Source organism: Stigmatopora argus, chromosome 12 (assembly GCF_051989625.1).
Source record: "Stigmatopora argus isolate UIUO_Sarg chromosome 12, RoL_Sarg_1.0, whole genome shotgun sequence".
In the NCBI taxonomy this organism is placed as follows: domain Eukaryota; kingdom Metazoa; phylum Chordata; class Actinopteri; order Syngnathiformes; family Syngnathidae; genus Stigmatopora; species Stigmatopora argus.
In genome coordinates, this window is record NC_135398.1 from 13,338,517 (window position 1) to 13,339,016 (window position 500).

Here is a 500-nt window from a genome sequence, read left to right on the forward strand (position 1 = left end):
TCGATTCAGTCATCATTTTTTTAGTTACAAATATGGCTTATAAGCAAATAAATATGGTAAAAAAATAGGTTTGTGTTTTGAATTTTTTTTTTTAACTGTTTTTGTTCTCAATATTTTATTTTGAGGTTTTTTTAAATATTTTTTAAATCCATTTTTTCTGAGTAATTTATTTAGAAAGTTGTTTTTTGAATTTTTTTTCCATTTGTGGCGAGCCTCAGCAAAAAATAAAGAAATATAAAATAACCTCGGAAAAAAAAAACGAAAAAAAAATTCAAAAAACAACCTTCAAAATAAATTACTCAGAAAAATCAAAGTAAATACAAAATTCAAAAAACAACCCTAAAAATAAATTATAATCAGAAAAATGAAGTAGGGATAACAATCCATTCAAAAAACAACCCCTGAAAATAAATTATTTAGAAAAACCATCAGGGTTTTTATTTTATTTTTAAAGTGAATGCAATACACTTCCTTGCGAGAGCACTGGATTTGATCAGCTT